Raw genomic sequence first — 20,377 nt, 5'->3', positions numbered from 1 at the left:
AAATAATTCAAAGAATGATTGATAATTGGTTAATAATAATCAAGTCAAAGCTAATAAAATGTTTATAATTGTGAACTCTGGAAACTGGGTTCTAGCTTTTCCATTCAGTCACATGACTTCAGTCACACTTTGTGTGCCATTGTTTTTAAAATAAATCTAGTGTATCCAATTATTTTTTTCCCAATTAAGCGGTAATTTAGAGTGGCCAGCCCACCTAACCAGCACATCTTTTTGGGTTGTGGGGGTGAAACCCTCACAGGCACAGGGAGAATGTGCAAACTCCACACGGACAGTGACCCAGGGCCAGGATCAAATTGGGTCCTCAGCGCCGTGAGGCAGCAGTGTTGTGTGACATTACTTTAGGTTTACAAACAGTACTTCTTTTTGAAACGCAGATTACAGCTGTGCTGGTAGAAAATGCAATAAAACATACAGAATTGTTCATAAGAAGATCAAAAAGGGGAGCACATGTCAAGATCACAGCAGGGGGATTATTATCAATTCAGATCCAGGAGAAACAAGTCTAACAAATAAGCAATTTAAATTCCTACTGCGATTCAAATCCAGACATGTCGAGCACAATTAATGGAGACGAAGCGATAGTTTTTCCAGCATGTGTCGTGTTTGATACGGGGACATTACAGGGATCAAAAGATGCAAACGTTACAATAAACCTGAGGTTGCTTTGCGTTTGACATAATCCTTCCTGCTGTTGCTATCTCTGTTAAGTGTTCATATTATCTTGAAAAGCTAGTTTCCTTTTAGCAACTGGATAAATTGGAACCCTGAGTAGGAAGATAGTTTGAGGCTGCTCCAGCTTTTAATTCTTGTATTTCCATTGATTGATGAATGTGACAATTATTATTTTTTTTTTAACAAACAATTTTATTGAGGTATTTTAGGCATATAGAAAAAGTGACATTGTACAGTACAAAAAAAAGAATTCAAGGCACAAATTACAAATTAAACATAGTGCGAACCAAGGCTCTGTTCACGCATGGACGTGCCTCAATATCCCCCTACTCTACTCTACCCTTGCCCACCCCCACCCCCCTTCCCACCCTCCCCCCACCCCCTGCTGACGCTTACTCCTCTGCGAAGAAGTCAATAAATGGCTGCCACCTTCGGGCGAACCCTGGTAGCCAACCTCTCAAGGCGAACTTGACTTTCTCTAGGCCAAGAAAGCTCGCCATGTCCGATAGCCATACCTCAGCCCTCGGGGGCTTTGAGTCCCTCCATGCTAACAGTATTCGTCGCCGGGCTACCAGGGAAGCAAAGGCCAGAACGTCGGCCTCTCTTCCTGGACTCCCGGGTCCTCCGAAATCCCAAAGATTACCACCCCAGTTTTCAACACCTGGGACATGACATCTGCGAATCCCTGCCAATACCCCTGAGTTTAGGGCACAACCAGAACATGTGTGCATGGTTAGCCGGCCCAGCCCTCCAGCGCATCTAGCACACTTGTCCTCCAGCCTGAAGAATCTGCTCATCCGGGCCACCGTCATGTGGGCCCGGTGCATGACCTTAAACTGGATCAGGCTGAGCCTGGTGCATGTTGCGGTCGTGTTTACTCTGCTCAGGGCTTCTGCCCAAATTCCATCCCCCCCCCCCCCCCCCCCCCCCCCCAGCTCCTCCTCCCACTTAAGCTTCAGGTCCTCGGTCTGTGTATCCTCAGCTCCCATTAGTTCCTTGTAGATGTCTGAAACTCTACCCTCTTCCACCTCTCCTCTAGAAACTACCCTGTCCTGCCTCCCCTTTAGCGGGAGACGTGGGAAGGACTGCATCAGTCTGCATACAAAATTCCTCACCTGCAAGTATCTAAAGTCATTCCCTCCTGCCAGCCCAAACTTCTCCTCCAGCGACCTCATGCTCGGAAAGCTCCCTTCCAGGAACAGATCCCCCATCCTCACAATCCCCGCCCTCTTCCACAGTCGATAACCCCCGTCCATGTTCCCCGGGACAAATCAGTGGTTGCCGCAGATTGGGGTCCACACCGATGCTCTTACCTCCCCTACATGCCTCCTCCACTGGCCCCAGATCCGAAGAGCCGTCACCACTATCGGGCTGGTGGAGTACCGTGCCGGCGAAAGCAGCAGAGGCGCCGTGACCAGGGCTGCTAAGCTCGTGCCCCTGCACGAAGCAGCCTCCATCCGCTCCCAACCCGACCCCGCACCCACCATCCGTTTCCATATCATCGCTATGTTGGCCGCCCTTCTCCTCTGCTCCTTTCAAGCATCACCCTCTTCACCTGCGAGGACTTCCCTGCCCATACAAATCCCAGAATAATTTTATTCAGCCTCTTAAAGAAGGACCGCGGGATAGAGATGGAGAGACACTGAAAAATAAACAAGAACTGCAGGAGAATCGTCATCTTAACAGTCTGCACCCTCCCCGCCAATGACAGTGGGAGCGCATCCTCCGGACCTCCTCCCTCACTCGTTCCACCAGTTGGGACAGGTTGAGCTTATGCAACTTGCCCCAGTCCCGTGCCACCTGAATCCCCAAATATCGGAAACACTCCCCCACTAGCCTGAACGGCAACCCCTTCAGCCTACTCTCCTGCCCCCTCGCCTGAATTACAAACAACTCGCTCTTAGCCATGTTCAGTTGTATCCGGGGAACCGGCCAAATTCCCTCAGGGTTGCCATAATACCGTCCATCCCCACCATTGGGTCCGATACATATAACAGCAGATCTTCCGCATATAACGAGACACTATGTTCCACTCCCCCCCGGACCAGCCCTTTCCAGCCCCTAGAAGCTCTCAGTGCAATTACCAGCAGCTCTAAGGCCAGCGCAAACAGCAGTGGGGAGAGAGGGCAGCCCTGTCTTGTCCCATGGTGCAGCCTAAAGTAGTCCGATGTCGTCCTGTTCGTCCTTACATTTGCCTCCGGGGCCTGATACAATAGCCTAACCCAGTTGATGAACCCCGCCCCGAACCCGAACCGTTCTAGTACCTCCCACAGATAATCCCACTCGACCCGGTCAAAAGCCTTTTCAGCATCCATGGCTCCCACTATCTCTACCTCCCTACTCTCCGGGGGCATCATAATCGCGTTGAGCAGCCTTCTTATGTTAGCCACCAGCTGCCTCCCCTTTACAAACCCGGTTTGGTCCTCCACAATTACATCCGGTACACAGTCCTCAATTCTGGTTGCCAAAATCTTGGCTAGCAACTTGGCGTCTACGTTGATCAAGGAGATCGGCCTGTATGACCCACAGGCCTCCGGGTCCTTATCCCGTTTCAGAATGAGCGAGATGGTGGCCTACAACATCGTTAAAGACCCTGACCAGCACCGGCCCCAGCAAATGTTTTGTAAAACTCCACCGGATACCCATCCAGCCCCGGGGCTTTACACGACTGCGGCCTCAGCGACCGATGGGCTCGATCCAGTTCATACCGAGAGGGATCATCTCCCTCCCCCATCAGTTCCGCCAACATCTTGGCAAAGTACTTCGTCGGCCTCAAGCCCTCCATCCCCTTGGGCAATCCGACAATCCTCAGAATTTGCTGCCGCAAGCGGTTCTCCAAGTCCTCAAGCTTTGCTTGAAGCCCCTTATTGGCCTTCACCATCCTCCGCAGCTCATCCCCCATCGAGGTGAGCTGATCGCTGTGCTACGACATGGCCTCCTCGATTTCCTTCACCTTCTTGCTCTGCTCCCTCCCCTTGGCTGGTGTCTTCGCCACAGCCACTCTCACCGGGGCAATTGCCTCCTTCACCAACGCCTTCAAGGCCACTGCCATCTCCTTCCTCAACACCTCCATATGCTTGGAAAACTGCTTCTCCAGGTCCAACGACATCACCTCAGTCATCCTCTCTGCTGTGAACAGTGCAGCCCCAGCCAGCAGCCCAGCCTCCGCCATCTTGCTAGCTCCCTGGTTTGCCCTCTCACTCGATGGTAAACACTTACTCCCTCCCTTCTTCACGGCTGTTTTCCTCAAACCTTTTGACATTCTTTGCTTCCTTGTATCTTCCTACATCCAATCATTCACAAATTTCCCCAGGACCGGACTACAAAACTCCTAAAAATATGCCTCAAGCAAGAGCCACCCAACATGCGATTTCCCTTCTCCATGCCCCCACCGAAAGTCCGGAAGTTAATTTTTAAAATATAGTAAAGGATTTAAAAGAGATTTTTAAATAGTCTTTCAGGGATGTGGGTGTTCCGGCCTAGCCTTGCCATTTATTGCCCATCCTTAATTGCCCTTGAGATCTGGTGATCTGCCTTCTTCCTTGTGGCATAGGTACATCCACAATGCTGTTCAGAAGGGAGTTCCAGAATTTTGACCCAGTGATGGTGAAGGAACAGTGATATATTTCCAAGTCAGGATGATGTGTGTTTGGAGGAAAACTTTCAGCATGCATTTGCTGCCCTTGTCTTTCTAGGTGGAGTGGTTACCGGTTTGGAAGGTGGTGTCCAAGCAGTCTAAGTAAGCTGCTGCATATTGTAGATGGTAGACACTGCTGCCACTGTGTGTCGGTGATGGAGGGAGTTGGGGTTCGAGGTGGTGGCCAGGGTGCCAATCAAATTGACTTCTTTGTCCTGGATTGTGTTAAGCTTCTTGAGTATTGTTGGAGATGCGCAATAGCCAGGCAAGTGAAGCATATTCCATCACACATGTGCCTTCTAGGTGGTGGACAGTCTTTGGAGAGTCATTAGGTGAGTTACTCTCCACAGAATTCCCAACCTCTGATCTGCTCTGGGGATTCAGTGATGGGGTAATGCCATTGAATGTCAAGGGGAGATGGTTGGATTCTTTCTTGTTGGAAATGATCATTGCCTGGAACTTGTGTGGTGTGAATGTTACTTGTCACTTAACAACCCAAGTCTGAATATTGTTCTGGTCTTGTATGGTATGAATGTTACTTGCCATTTAATAGCTCAAGTCCAGATGTTATCCAGGTCTTGCTGTATATGGGCATAGAATGCTTCAGTATATGCCTCATCAAGAATGATACTAAACCTTGTGCAATGATCAATGAACATCCCCACTTTTGATCTTACGATGGAGGGAAGGTCACTGATGAAGCAGCTGAAGATGGTTGAGCCTAGAATTCTACCCTATGGAACTTCTGCAGTGACGTCCCGTGACTGAGATAATTGACTTCTAACAACCACAACCATTTTCCTTTGTTGCTACACTCAGTCAAATGCTGCCTTCATGTCAAGGGCAATCACTCTCACTTCACCTCTTGAGTTCAACTCTTTTGTCCATGTTTGGACTATGTCTGTAATGAGGTCAGGAGCTGAGTGACCCTGGCAAACACAAACTGAGTGTCTGTCAGCAGGTTATTGCCAAGTAAATGCCACTTGGTAGCACTGTTGAGAACACTTTCCATCACTTTACTGATGATCAAGAGTAGGCTGATGGGGCGGTTATTGCCATGTTGGCTTTGTCCTGCTTTTTGGGTAAGTTTCCACGTTGCCAGTGTTGTAGTTGTACTGGAACAGCTTGGCTATGGGCCGACAAGTTCTGGAACATCAGTCTTCAGTGCTCTTGCCGGAATGTTGTTCGGGCCAATAGCCTTTGTGGTATCCAGTCTTTCATACATTTCCTGATATCATGTGGAGTGAATTGAATTGGCTGAAGATTGGCATCTGTGATTCTGGGGACCTCAGAAGGAGGCCAAGATGGATCCTCCGCTTGGTAGTTTATCCTGAAGATTATTGCAAATCCTTCAACCTTGTCTTTTGCTCTGACATGTTGGGCTCTCCCTTCATTGAGGATGGGGATATTTGTGGAGCCTTCTCTTTCGGTTAGTTGTTTAATTGTCCAGCACCAATCACGATGTAGCAGGACTACAGAGCTTAGATCTGATCCATTGGTTGTGAAATTGCTTAGCTATCTATTACATGGATGTCTCTTGCCGTTTAGCATGCAAGTAATCCTGCATTGTAGCTTCACCAGGTTGACGCCTCATTTTCAGGTATGCCTGGCGCTGTTCTTGGCATGGTCTCCTGCACATTTCATTGAACCGGGATTGATCCCAGGCTTGGGGGTAATGGTAGAGTGGGGGATATGCTGGGCCATTATGGTTATACTGTTACTGCTGCTTCTGCCCAGTTTTGAGTTGCTAGATCTGTTCAAAATCTCTACCACTTAGCATGATGGTAGTGTCACGCAACACTATGGAAGGTATCTTTAATGTGAAGATGGAACTTTGCCCCACAAGGACTCTGAGGTGGTCACTCCTACTACGAACAGCTGCAACAGCGACAAGTGGATTGGTGAGGACAAGTTCAAGTGCAGCAAGACCTGGACAATACCCAAACTTTGGCTGAAAGTGACAAGTAACATTCACATCACCACAAGTGCCAGGCAATGACCATCTCCAACAAGAGAAAATGTAACCATCACACACTGACATTCAATGGCATTACCATCGCTGAATTCCGACTGTCCATATAAATACTGTGGCGATAAGAGCAGATCAGAGGCTAGGAATCCTGTAGCGAATAAGTCACCTCCAGACTTCCCAAAACTGCTCATCATCTACAAACACAGGTCATGAGTGTGATGGAGTACTCTCCATTTGTCTGGATGAATGCAACTCCAGCAACACACAATAATCTTGACACCATCCAGGACAAACTAGCTCACTTGATTGGTATTCCATCCACAAACATTGATTTTCTCCACGACCGCACAGTGGCAACAGTGTGTACCTACAACAGGATGCATAGCAGGAGCTCACAAAGGATCCTTCGACAGCAACTTCCAAGTCCATGATTGCTGCCACCTGGAAGGTCAAGGGCAGCAGATGCAGGGAACACCACCACCTGGAAGTTCCCCTCCAAGCCACACACCATCCAGACTTGGAAATATATCAATGTTCTTTCATTGTCGCTATGTTAAAATCCTGGCACTCCCTCCCTAACAGCCCGTGGGTGTACCTACTGATGTGTTGGCTTGTGTAGGCTTGAGAGATGAACAGACACTTCCAACACAGTTGAAGGTTCAACTCAATTTTATTAACTACTTCTAACTAACTAACACATGAAGACTGTGGGTCTAAATGATGCTAACTTAAACTAGAGACCTAAGCCTTGTCCGAACCAGTTGAAATGAAAAGAAAATCGCTTATTGTCACGAGTAGGCGTCAATGAAGTTACTGTGAAAAGCCCCTAGTCGCCACATTCCGGCACCTGTCCGGGGAGGCTGGTACGGGAATCGAACCGTGCTGCTGGCCTGCCATGGTCTGCTTTAAAAGCCAGCGATTTAGCCCAGTGAGCTAAACTAGCCCCTGTTGTGAGTCCGTGCTGGGCTGAATAAGTTCCTGTTACACTCAGAGGCAGTACCCAGAATGAACGGGAACCGTGGTACCCTCTGCCTTTATAGTGTGTGTATTCTAACTGGTGATTGGCTGCGGTGTTTGTACATGTTGATTGGTCCCTGTGTGTGTCCATCAATGTGTGTCTGCACCATGATATATTGGTATATATTATGACACCTACCATGTGGACTTTAGCAGTCCAAGAAGGTGGCTCACCACCACCTTCTCGAGGACAATTAGGGATGGGCAATAAATGCTGGCCTAGCCAGTGGCACCCACATTCCATGAATACATTTTTTTTAAATGAAGGAACACATGGAGTTATAACTGGGGCACATATGGTCATCTGGGCTCCAGTGAGTTTGACATTAGAAGTAAACAGAAGCTGGTTGGCTAGACGATGGCCTGAGAGTTAAAATTTATATTGAAGGGTATAAGTTAATGTTCGTTGCTGTAGGGAACCAGAAGCACTCTTCCCACCGGTGAAGGATTCAAACATTTGGGTAGAAGTTATTCAACTTGGGCTGAAAGTTACAAAAAGGTATAAAAATGGGACACTTGCCAGGGGTCTTTGCACTGGCGAGAGGAAATCATTAATCACAGGAAACTTGCTCAAGTGAATCTTGCCGCGAGAGAAAGATAGGAGACAGTTGTCGTGCATTTGCTTGGAAGTTAGCATTCAGAGAGGACATTGCCAGTTGACTAGTAGTTGTCATAGGATGGGGATTGCTGGAAAGTTCCACAAGTGACTAAATTGTCATTGGCTGGGGATTGCCATGGAATCCAGAGGTCATTACTGTAGTTGTCACAAGGTTGGGGATTGCGGTAAGAATCCAGATCGGTATTAGAATCCAATATTAGGGCAAAAGGAATTGTCTTAAGAAAAAGTGAACAGTTCTGTCAGGAAGCTGCTTTCAGCTAGAGCAGTGGTTCTCAGCCGGGGTCCACATGGATCCTGGGGGTCCATGTAACATTACTGGGGGTCCACACAAAAAAATACCGAATTGGGGGTCCACGGTGATATTTTGGTGGTCCATAGAGCAATTCTACTTCAGAACAATTGTTATTACTGAGAATCAAGTAGAAGAAAAAAATGCTTGTTTTCATGATGAATATTCACCTTTCTCTCTCTCTCTCTCTCTCTCGCACTGACAAAGGTCAAAGAGAGATTATAATCTATCTAATTTACCTTGAGGGCTGAAGGGGCTCAGAACCAAAAAAGGTGCATTTGCTGTGTTTATTTTTGTGGTACTGTATTCTGAGAAAAAAAAAATCCATACCGGTTGATGACAGATGGGTTTATTGTGCTTTAATGACAGTTGTTGTTGAAGATTGCCCGGGCTATTGTCCCCTAGGAACAGCCCGGAGGATCTTTAATGACAGAAGTAGCTTATTAAATACCCACGGTTGACCTGACGCTTATGCCACGTTTCTCCTTGACAAGTTTAATGAATGATTTAACACAGTAATCACTAGAAACTGTGTATATTTGATATGAATTGGTTATTTTTCGAGTAAATTAATTCAATTTAGTCAGTAAAAAGTTTTTTTCATTACTTTTCATATTAGAGTAAGTTTGGCAACGTACGAAAATACCGGTAATCCGTTTCCAACCCTCACGGTAAGGTAGATGGACTTTAGGATTAGTTTACCACGCATATAAGAAGCTTTTTTTTCTGTGGAATGGCTATGGGGGTCCACAAAAAAAAATTAAGAGGAAAAGGGGTCCATGGGTTAAAAAAGGTTGAGAACTCCTGAGCTAGAGGGAGAGAGAGCAAGGCACCCAGCAAGTAGCTGTGAAACATGCAGCTACAGCAGTTAAGGTAGGCTGGGAAATTAGAGATGAGGGGTGTGATTCAGTTGAGTTAAAGTCCCTGAATGGCGTATTTAGCGAGGTGTTTCTTGGCGCATGTAGCGCTGAGAAAGACCCGGCTATTCAACGGCACTTTGACATTTTTTTTGGCCTTGGTGAGGAACTCCCAGTCGAGGCTACACTTTAGTTATTTCCTGAAGGAAGATTATTGGCGGATTGTGGTGCCATTTTTAAAGGCAGCCCCAATCTTTCGGCAGCCCTTAGCACCCCTACTGCGGCTTCCTAACCTTCACCCAACTTACCTCTTCTGGGGTCCTCAAGCCTCACCCCCCCTTCACCCCACTTCTTAGGGGCAAGGAGTCCCAGGCCCGACCCCTGGCATGGGCAACCTGGCATCTGGGCCCCTTGGCATTGCCAGCAAAGCACCTTGACAGTGCCCCTAATACCAAGGTGGCACTGCCAGGGTGTCCATGTGGCAGTGCCATGGCGCTAGGGTGGCAGTGCCAAGATTCCAGAGGGAATGCCAGCATGCCACCCTCCCCAGTGTCCAACCAGTCGGGGGTATCCAATTGCCTGGGAGACCCCCCCCCCCCCCCCCCCACCCCCACCCCCCCTGCCCAGGTGCCGTTATGACTGGTCCACATTTTGGTCTCCCAGGAGTGGCTGATGGATCCCTGGGTGAATCCGGCGAAGGCATATTTAAATGAACCTACTGGGTCAGTTAAATATGTTGGTCTAGATCTTGCCCAGCAAGAGCGAGATCCAGATCGTGACACCTCGCGAGATTTTATTTGGATCTCGCGAGACGTTTTGAGGGTTGCGAATATTGCGAGAGGCCTCTCGTGAGATTGAAGAGCCTCGTCATCAAGCGGGGTGCAACTTTCCCACTGAATCGCGCCCTAAGTCTGACAGCTGCAAATTGTTGTTGCATGTACGTTAGAGCTAAGCTGAAACCTCAAAGAACTTTGTGAGTCAAGGTACCAGTTTCAAGGAATCAAGAAATGAAGACCTCAGAAGTCCTTGAACCACGGGAAAAACAGTGGGATGCATTTTCCGTGCTCCAGCCACTCATGTAGTCAGTGAAGGTGGGGGCGGGGGAGGGGAGGTGTAGTGGGAGGGGGTGGTGGACTGAAATTCCCAAATTTGCTACAACTGAATAGTTAGGAATGCAACACTGTGAGGGCAATCCCTTCCAGTGGTACAATGCAGAGACATTAGATGAGGGTGTGGTCAACCGTATTAAAGGCTGCACATAGGTCAAAAAGGATGAGGAGGGATAATTTAAAATGCCCTGATAATTTTGTTAGTAGGCTAAGTATACTTATCTAAAGAGCTATTCTCTATAACTAGCAACCACTACATTTAAGAAGGGCGACCCCAGCTTCTGTGCCAGACTTCTGCACCAATTTCTCTTGACTGTGTTCCAGCTTGTACCAACTAGACCACAGATTTAAACTCTGACCCTCTGCTAGCTTTCCATGTTTTGGAGTTGGCCAACTGAGGCACCAATCATACTTGACACAGTCCTTCATGGCAAGAACTTCCCTGGGAGCAGCCACTCGCCAAGGTTATTTTAATGTAACCATTTCAATGCATTATAGCCAAGGTTATTCTTTGAAATGTGTTCATGAACTTCATCGTCTCCCACAGTAAGATCGAAACATCATCCTGCATTGATGCTTCAAATATGTCTAATTTGCACTCTCAATGTGTGTGTTCTGCACTTTTCAGCCCTTGAAAAATGTTTATCTTAAAGTAATATTTTAATAAAAATGTCTAAATGTCCACTTTTGGGCAGAGCAGGATTCCACGGACCCCCAGCCACATGTTTCTTGGTGAGCGCTGTTCGTTGGTGGCGGGATTCACTGTCCCCACCGCTTATCAATGGGATTTCCCATTGGAGAGACCCAACACCGTCAGGAAACCAGTGGGTGGGGGTGCACTGCTGGCGGGAACAGAGAATCCCTATGGCCAGAGAATCCCGACCAAAATAGTCAAAAATCCTGATAGACTTATTTTCACCAATTAAATCGTCAAAAATCCGGTAATTCTTATGATATTATTGTCAAATATACCTCCGTCTTTAATAATACTGACGTCTCAGCTGTACATCTATTCATTTCTTCACATAGACAGCTGGCAGGAGTTGGATCAGGGGGCGTCAGACCTGGCCGACCAGAGGGAATCAGGTTGGGGCACCATTCATTTCCCTCAAAGCATGTAAAAGCACCACTAAATTCACATCTTTAAAATGGTCTGAACTAAATAAGCGCTGTGCTTTTGTGACTAACCTTTGTGCACTTCAGAGCTCAATGACATCTTCACCATTTGTTTTGGTTTCATGCCAATATAGCGACCTGAGAAGTGTGAAATAGCATTAGCAAAGCCATGTTAAGATTGCCTGATTTCCTTTCAAATGTTTTTAAATTCATGCCAACCAATCACCGAACCTAAATTGGAAGTAGCTATCATTTGGATGTGGCTGTTTAATGCAGCCCAAAATTTAGTATTTAATTCCTTTCAAGCAAAAGAATAATTACATGGCTCCAGAGTCTCAGCCTCACGGCATGGGAGCAAATTCATATTTCACTCTCCCATTGTACAGCGGTCTAATACACTAATATGCTCTGCTTCAACTTTTGCTGGCAGATACTTTGTTGTTATTAAGCTTATTCAGAATAAGTATTGTCATGAAGAAATATGACTGGGTGAGATCTACCAATAACTTCACGAGCGAACTAAAAAGTATTTAAAGATGACTTGGGGGGCCTCACGGTAGCACGGTGGTTAGCATCAATGCTTCACAGCTCCAGGGTCCCAGGTTCGATTCCCGGCTGGGTCACTGTCTGTGTGGAGTCTGCACGTCCTCCCCGTGTGTGCGTGGGTTTCCTCCGGGTGCTCCGGTTTCCTCCCACAGTCCAAAGATGTGCGGGTTAGGTGGATTGGCCATGCTAAATTGCCCGTAGTGTAAGGTTAATGGGGGGATTGTTGGGTTACGGGTATACGGGTTACGTGGGTTAAGTGGGGTGAGCATTGCTCGGCACAACATCGAGGGCCGAAGGGCCTGTTCTGTGCTGTACTGTTCTATGTTCTATATTCTATGACCTTTTTTTAAATAACAAGACAAAAAAATCTGACCAAACATGGCTACCACCAGTCATCTGATATCTGATTTTGTACGTTTACCACTTTTCTGGAAATGTCCTCTATGGATTGCATTGCAGACTTGCCCTGACATATTGCATGGAATTTCACATCTTGGAGGTGTCAAGGACCACTTCAAAATGGGTCTCTTAAAAAGAAGGAATTAAAATGCGACATGCTGGACTTTAATTAACTCTAATTCTGTCAAGACAATGGGAACTGCTAATTAGCCACATACAGCCAACAGGCACTCAAGAGGATGAAATAATACGATCTCCTGTTGGTTCCTGCTATCTTGAAATGTGTCAAAGGTTTCTGAGATAAAATATCAAAAATGTGATTACTTGGGCGGAATTACCCGCTCCCCACGCCGGGTGGGAGAATCGCGGGAGGGCCGGGCGACACACGACATGCCCCCATGGCGCCCCCCCCCGCGATTCTCCCACCCCCCCCACTCGGAAGAATCGGCAGTCGCCGTTTTTCACGGCGACCGGCGATTCCCCGGCCCGGATGGGCCAAGCGGCCTGCCGTTCCCGACCGGTTCACGACGGCGGCAACCACACCTGGTCGCTGCCATCGTGAACATGGGCACCAAATGCTGGTTTGAAGCTTGTGGGGCGGAGAGGGGAATGAGCACCACGGCCGTCCACGGGAGGGGACTGGCCCGCGATCAGTGCCCACCTATCGTCGGGCCGGTGTCTCAAAGCGATGCACTCTTTCCCCTCCGCCGCCCCGCAAGATCAAGCCGCCACGTCCTGTGGGGCAGCGGAGGGGAAGACGGAAACCGCGCATGCGCGGGTTGGAGCCGTCAGCCATCAGCCGCACATGCGCGGGTTGGAGCCGGCCAACCTGCGCATGCGTGGCTGATGTCACATAGGCGCCGCCGTCGCGTCATTCTCGGCCCGCCGCCTTGAAGCAAGCGTCAAGGCCCGGCGGCCGAGATTTACGGAGCGCCGCACCTAGCCCCCCGGGTGGGGGTGAATTAGGTGCGAGGAGCGGCCTCCGAGGCCGTCGTGAAACTTGGCCGAGTTCACGACGGCCTTCCCGATTTATCGCGGGAGCGGAGAATTTCGCCCCTTATTCTCCAGTAATGATGCAAGTCTTTTCTTGGAATATACAGACAGGATGTTTAAGAACTGGTTTTGCCAAGCCATAAACAGAGTGATGTCACGTGGAAAAACTGCTCAAGGGGGCTGTAAGGAATCTCTCTATCTCTTCAGAAGAAAAAGCCTGGCTGGATTCTCCGTTTGGGAGACTAATTGCTGACGCCAGCGGAGCATGTGTGGACTTTCGCGGCTAAAAAATCGTCATGAAACCCTCACCGATTCTGGTACTGGTGAGGGGCTAGCCGCCTGAAACTCCCGCGTACCTAGCCGAAAGTGGCTGGAGAATGGCTGGGTCCCGGACTGCGCATTCGCACAGCCGATGACCTGCACTGGTTGCGCCGTACAACATGGCACCAGCCATGCGCGAACCCAACCCGCCAACCGTCGAAACGGTGTGCACCGCGCGTCACGATGACGGCAGTTTGGAGGGGATGGAGCATGCGGATGGGCGTGAAACCAGCGCCAGTCCTGATTTCAGCGTAGGAATCCATTCTCTGCCTGATTGCTGATCACGATTTTGGCGTCGCGCTACGGAGAATCCCGCCTTCTATCTCTTTTTAAAAAAATATTTTTATTCTCCTCCTTTTTCACATTTATTCTCGAATTTACACCCACCAACAATAAACAATAATCAGCAAAAAATATGTCACTCCCCATAACAACAACAACGATCCCATCCTCCCACCGACCCCAAACATCAACCCACATGTTTACATAAACAAATGACAAAAAGGAATCAGGGATTACCCATAGTCACCCTTAATACACACAGACCCCTCCCCCCCAACCGTCCCACCCATCCCCCCAAACTATTGTTTGATGTTATCCAGTTCTTGAAAGTGCATAATGAATGCACATCACTTGTAGAATCCCTCTGTCCTTCCCCTCAGTTCAAACTTAACCTCCTCAAGGGTCAAGTTTTCCAACAGGTACCCCCCACCAGGCCAGGGCACAAGGTGGTGAGGCTGCTCTCCATCCCAGCAGGATCCGCCTTCGGGCGATCAATGAGGCGAAGGCTACGATATCTGCCTCCGCACCCGTTTCCAACCCTGGCTGGTCCGACACCCCGAATATGGCCTCCCGGGGATCCGGGTCCAGTTTCACGTGCACCACCTTGGAAATTACCCGAAACACCTCCTTCCAGTAATCCTCTAGCTTTGGACAGGACCAAAACACATGAACGTGACTAGCGTCTTAATCCCCTTCTCTTCCCATTTCCGGAAACTTCCATCCCACCTCCCTGGCTCAAATCTGTGATCCTGCCCCCAACCCGAAGTGTTGGTGAAACTGCCTCCCGATTTTCAATGAATCTATGAGAACCAGACTCCCTGAGTATTTCCCCGGAGCTATCGGGAGCGGGCGTTGTTGCTAGTGGTTTCAGTCCCGACCCTCTGCACAAACTCTCCTCCATTCTGGCCCACTGGGAATCAACCCCTCTGACCCAGCCCCGCACCTTCTCCACATTCGCCGCCCGGTAATAGTACATCAGGTGTGGGAGACCCAAACGCCCTGCGTGCCTTCCCCTCTGTAGCAGCACCTTTCTCACTCTGGCCACCTTCGCTCCCCATATGAACGAGGTAATCCTTCCCTCAATCTCCCTGAAAAAAGCCTTTGGCAGGAAAATCGGTACGCATTGAAAAATAAACAGAAATCATGGCAACACATTCATTTTAACCGCCTGTACCCGACCCGCCAGTGACAGAAGGAGACCATCCCACCTTGCCAGATCAGCTTTCACTCTCCCCACCAAACTAGTGATATTGTACCTGCAAAGCCTCCCCAACTCCCGGGCAACCTGCACCCCCAGATACCTAAAGTGAGTCTCTGCCCTACGGAATGGCAACAGCCCCCCCCCCCCCCCCCACCCCCGCCCCCACCCCCGGCCAAGGCACCACAAAATACTCACTCTTGTCCAGGTTTAGCCTGTACCCCGAGAAAGACCCAAATACTCGCAGTAGCTCCAATATTCCCCCTATCGACGCACTCGGTTCCGACACATACAGCAGCACGTCGTCGGCATATAAGGACACCCTATGCTCCAGCCCCCTCCACCCCCCCACCCCCCCGCACTATTCCTTTCCATGCTCCAGAACTTCTTAATGCGATGGTCAACGGCTCAATCGCAAGTGCAAACAGCAGGGGGGACATAGGACATCCCTACCTCGTCCCATGGCGGAGAGAAAAGTATCTCGAGCTGATGTTGTTTGTGCGGACACTCGCGTTCAGCTCCTTATATAATAGCTTTACCCAGTTCACAAATCTTGGTCCAATCCCAACCACTGCCATCAAGTACCCCCATTCTACCTGGTCAAATGCCTTCTCGGCATCCAATGCCACAACCACCTCTGTTTCCTTCCCTTCCGCCGGTGCCATAACGATGTTCAAAACCCTGCTAACGTTCGAAAAAACTGCCTCCCTCTCACGAACCCCATCTGATCCTCACCTATCACCTTCGGGAGGCACTCCTCCAGCCTACCCGCCAGTACCTTCGCCAATACTTTTGCGTCCACATTATGAAGTGATATGGGCCTATACGACCCAGATCCTTATTTTTTTTAGCAACAGTGAAATCGATGCTCGCCCCAAGGTTTGTGGCAACACCCCTTCCCTATCGCCTCTTCCAACATCCTCACCATCAGGGATGCCAGCTTATCCTTGAATTTTTTATAATATTCCAGAGGAAACCTATCCAGCCCTGCCACCTTCCCCGACTGCATCTTCCCAATTGCATCCTTTATCTCCTGCTCCACTATTGCTTCTTCTAATGTAACCCTGTCCCCCTCCCCTAGCCTTGGGTACTCCAACCCATCTAGAAATTCCTGCATCTCACGGTCTCCCCCGGGTGCTTCTGACCTGTACAACCTCTCATAAAACTCCTCAAAAACCTTGTTAATCAGCTCCGGCGCTACCACCAACTTCCCGGCCCTATCCCTCACCTGGAGAATTTCCCTTGCTGCTGCTTCCTGATGTGTTGGGTAAGCTGGGTCTGCGAGGACTGCGTTTACTGCAGCAGTGAGAGAGACAGGCTTCCAACACTTGAAGAAATGCAACTCTATTTTATTGAACTCTTAACTATCATACATACCTTAACTGTGGGTTGACACTATGCTGAGTTGACTGGAGACCTGAGGCTAACCTGACCAGACTATCTTACTACCACATGGTGGATGTTCTAGTTGTTGCTCACGGGCTCTGATTGTCTCAGAGGCTGGATCCCGAGAGAGCGGGAAAACTCTTGCCCTCTGGCTTTATAGTGGTCATGTCTTGTCTGGTGATTGGCTGCTGTGTTCTGTGTGTTCATTGGTCATCCTGTGTGTCAATCAATGCCTGTCTGTGCACCATCATATACTTGTGTGTATATTATGACATATTGTCGGCCAAAATGAGCTCCTTGCCCGGGGTGTAGACCAGGTCGAAATCGTAGCGGCGGAGTTTGAGGAGGATCATGATTTTGTAGGCGTGGCATCATATCATTGAGGTCTTTCTGGATGATGTGAACCAGTGGCCTGTGGTCTGTCTCGACCGTGAATTTGGGGAGTCCATACACGTAATCATGGAATTTGTCAATCCCCGTGAGGAGGCCCAGGCATTCTTTTTCAATCTGAGCATATCGTTGCTCAGTAGGTGTCATGGCTCTCGATGCAAATGCGACTGGTGCCCAGGAGGAGGATTCATCCCACTGGAGGAGAACTGCCCCAATGTCAGCCTGGCTCGCGTCGGTGGAGATCTTCGTCTCCCTGGCAGGGTCGAAAAACGGCAGTACCGGGGCCTTGGTGAATTTCGCCCTGAGCTCACGCCACTCTCGCTCATGAGCGGGGAGCCACTGGAAGTCGGTAGTCTTTTTAACAAGATGGTGGCGAGCTGTGGTGTGTGATGTAAGGTTGGGGATAAACTTCCCAAGGAAGTTGACCATCCCTAGGAAGCGGAGGACCGCCTTCTTGTCCTCCAGGGTCTTCATAGTGTTGATCGCCGACACCTTGTCTGCATCTGGCTGCACACCGAACTGCGAAATATGGTCGCCAAGGAACTTTATTTCTGCTTGACCGAACGAACATTTGACTCTGTTGAGTCGGAGGCCATGCTCGTGGATCCTGTGGAACACCCGCTTAAGGCGATCGATGTGCTCCTGAGGAGTTGTGGACCAGACAATGGTGTCATCGACGTACACTCGCACCCCCTCGATGCATCCATCATTTGCTCCATTATTCGGTGGAACACCTCCGAGGCGGAGATGATGCCAAAGGGCTCCCGGTTGTAACTGTAACGACTGAACGGGGTGTTAAATGTGCACAGCTTTCGATTGGACGCGTCCAGCTGTATTTGCCAAAACGCCTTGGAGGCGTCCAGCTTTGTGAAAAACTTGGCATGAGCCATTTCGCTGGTGAGCTCGTCTCATTTAGGTGTAGGGTAGTGTTTCCTCATGATGTAACGGTTCAAATCTTTGGGGTCGATACAAATGTGAAGTTCCCCTGACGGTCTTTTGACACAAATCATGGAGCTAACCCAGTCCGTGGGTTCCGTGACCTTAGAAATGACGCCCTGGTTCTGGACGTCTTGCAGCTGCTGCTTGAGGCGGTCCTTAAGGGGTGCCGGCACCCGACGCGGTGCATGAACCACGGGGGTGGCATTCGGTTTCAGAAGTATCTTGTATCGGAAGGGGAGTGTGCCCATACCTTCGAAGGCACTATGGTATTGTGCTATGATGTCATCTAATTGGGTTTGGAAGTTGACATCTGGCGAGGCCGTTGCCTCAGTGGGTGACATGGTCTGAACCTGCTGCACAAGATTCAAGATTTTGCAGGCCTGAGCACCGAGCAAGGAAGCTCTGTTGGATCCTACAATTTCAAAACGCAGGGTTGCTTTTGAAGAACGATGGGATACCGCAAGCTGGCATGAGCCACTGGCAGCAATGCCATTGCCATTGTAGTCGAGAAGCTGGCAGGCTGGTGGAAGAATGCTTGGCTTGATGCGGATGGTATCAAGGTCAGACTTTGAAATGAGGTTCGCTGAAGCGCCGGTGTCCAGCCTGAAGCGTATGCGAGATTTGTTGACCGTAAGGGTGGTACACCACTCGTCGTCCTGATCAATGCTCATCACTGGGAGTTGTTTCACCTTTTTGGCGGTGATGATGCCCACCCGGAATGGGGATGTGAGGCCCTCGGTGTCGGGATCTGGAACCATGTCGGAGTCAGAGTCTGCAACGGGTTGCTGTACTGACCGGACGTTCCTGCGTTGCAGCTGGGATCGCTGTGTGTTGGGCAGTTGAGCAGATCTGCACAGAGGGCTGCGTAGTGGCCAAGCTTGCCACACTGGAGACAGCGCGAGATTTCACGGGACATTGCCGCTTTAAATGGGCGGAGCCACAGTTGTTGCACGTCATGGCGCCGACGTCAGGACGCTCCGTGCGCCGACGTCAGGACGCTCCGTGCACCACCGCGCATGCGCGGTGCGGTCGAACGATGTGCACACCTGCGCAGTTCGGTCGTCGGCATTGACGTCCCCTTGGTCGTTGCGCGCATGCGCAGGAGCCCGGGAAAAGTGCGCAAAATGGCCACCCTCATCCGAACTCAGGCCCTGGAGCTGTTTTAAGGCCTGCACCCGCTCCGCATCATGGTGGCCTTGCCGCGCCGTCTCTGCCGCCTTGATATGGGAGTACCGGTTATGAGCGTGCTCATGTAGGACGCAGGTCTCAATGGCGATGGTGAGGGTGAGCTGCCTAACTTTAAGGAGCTGCTGGCGAAGGGGATTGGAGTGGACCCCGAAAACGATCTGGTCGCGGATCATGGAGTCGGAAGTAGAGCCGTAGTTGCAGGACTGCGCGAGAATGCGGAGATGGGTCAAGAAGGACTGAAAGGGCAGCACGGTGGCATAGTGGTTAGCACAGCTGCCTCATGGCGCAGAGGTCCCAGGTTCGATCCCGGCTCTGGGTCACTGTTCGTTTGGAGTTTGCACATTCGCCCCGTGTCTGCGTGGGTTTCGCCCCCACAACCCAAAAATGTGCAGGCTAGGTGGATTGGCCACACTAAATTGCCCCCTTAATTGGAAAAAATAATTGGGTAATCTAAATTTAAAAAAAAAGAAGGACTGAAAAAGTTCATCCTTACCCTGAAGCCTCTGCTGGAACACATAGCGTTCAAAGCTCTCGTTGACTTTGATGTCACAGTGGCTGTCGAACTTCAGCAGGACTGTCTTAAACGTTGCCTTGTCCTCGCCTTCAGCAAAGGTGAGGGAGTTAAAGATGTGGGTAACGTGGTTCCCGGCTGTAGAGAGGAAGCGAGCGATCTTCCTGGCATCCGATGCGGCTTTGAGGTCGGTGGCTTCAAGATACAGATGAAACTTCTGCTTGAAAATCTTCCAGTTTGCACTGAGGTTGTCGGCGATGCGGAGTGGCGGGGGAGGGAGAACACTGTCCATATTACCAGCTGGTTGATTGCTGGTCAAAGGCAGACTATCTCAAGGTCGGTCTGTCAAACTCGAGCATGACTCACTGGTACCATGATGTGTTGGGTAAGCTGGGTCTGCGAGGACTGCGTTTACTGCAGTAGTGAGAGAGACAGGCTGTGGGTTGACACTATGCTGAGTTGACTGGAGACCTGAGGCTAATCTGAACAGACTATCTTACTGCCACATGGTGTATGTTCTAGTTGTTGCTCACGGGCTCTGACTGTCTCAGAGGCTCGATCCCAAGAGAGCGGGAAAACCCTTGCCCTCTGGCTTTATAGTGGTCGTGTCCTGTCTGGTGATTGGCTGCTGTGTTCTGTGTGTTCATTGGTCATCCTGTGTGTCAATCAATGCCTGTTTGTGCACCATCATATACTTGTGTGTATATTATGACACTTCCCTCCGGAGCTGACCTGCTAACATACCTTATCTCCATGTTCATAAACTGCACCCCTTGCTTGTTTCAGTTGGCACACAGCCTTCCTGGTGGACAGACGGTCGAAGCTTGCCTGTAGTTACTTCCTCTTTCCCAGCTTCGCTGGGTCCCCATCTTCTCCATAACTTCTATCTACCTCCAACATCTCATCTATTACCCT

Source organism: Scyliorhinus canicula, chromosome 12 (assembly GCF_902713615.1).
Source record: "Scyliorhinus canicula chromosome 12, sScyCan1.1, whole genome shotgun sequence".
In the NCBI taxonomy this organism is placed as follows: Eukaryota; Metazoa; Chordata; class Chondrichthyes; order Carcharhiniformes; family Scyliorhinidae; genus Scyliorhinus; species Scyliorhinus canicula.
The sequence above is the reverse complement of the archived record's forward strand: the minus strand, read 5'-3'. Positions refer to the sequence as shown.